Below are 942 nucleotides of genomic sequence, written 5' to 3' on the forward strand. Positions count from 1 at the left end.
AAGACTTTGGAGAGGATCATCCTGAGTCACCTGAGACCACTGGTGAGCACACAGCTGGACCCCCTGCAGTTTGTTTACCGGCCTAGTGTTGGGGTGGATGATGCAGTGATCTACCTACTGCATAGATCACTGCTACACCTGGAGGACAGTGGGAGCACTGTGAGGGTCATGTTTTTTTACTTTTCTAGTGCTTTCAACACGATCCTGCCGCCACTGCTCAGAGTGAAGTTGGAAAGTGTGGGAGTGGACCATTACCTGGCTGCATGGATGATAGACTACCTCACCAACAGACCACAGTACGTGAGGCTTCGTCACAGTGTGTCTGATGTGGTGCTCTGCAGTACAGGTGTCCCCCAGGGTACGGTGCTCTCCCCTTTTCTCCTCACCCTGTACACCTCAGACTTCACACACAACACCACACACTGCCACGTCCAGAAGTTCTCTGATGACACAGCCATTGTTGGGTGTGTTTCGGAGGGAAATGAACTGGAATACAGGACAGTTATCAGGGACTTTGTCAGCTGGTGCAAGATCAACCAGCTTCAGCTTAATGCCAGCAAAACAAAGGAGATGATTGGATGACAGACGGAAGACATCCCACTTCAGACCAGTGAACATCCAGGGACTGGACATCGAGGTGGTGGAGAACTACAAGTTCCTGGGGGTTCACCTCAACAACAAACTGGACTGGTCCACCAACACCCACACTCTCTATAAGAAGGGTCAGAGTCGCCTTCACCTGCTGAGGAGACTGAGGTCCTCCTGTGTGGGGCTCTCCTCAGGACCTTCTACGACTCTGTGGTGGCCTCAGCCATCTACTTCCTGTGGTCTGCTGGAGAGGGGGCAGCACTGACAGGGATAGGCAGAGGCTCAACAAACTGATCCGGAAAGCGAGCTCTGTCCTGGGCTGCCCCCTAGACTCCATTGAGGAAGTAGGTGACA

Source organism: Seriola lalandi, unplaced genomic scaffold (genome assembly GCF_002814215.2).
Source record: "Seriola lalandi dorsalis isolate HSWRI2012SDOR001 ecotype SW California unplaced genomic scaffold, Sedor1 jcf7180002054206, whole genome shotgun sequence".
NCBI lineage: Eukaryota > Metazoa > Chordata > Actinopteri > Carangiformes > Carangidae > Seriola > Seriola lalandi.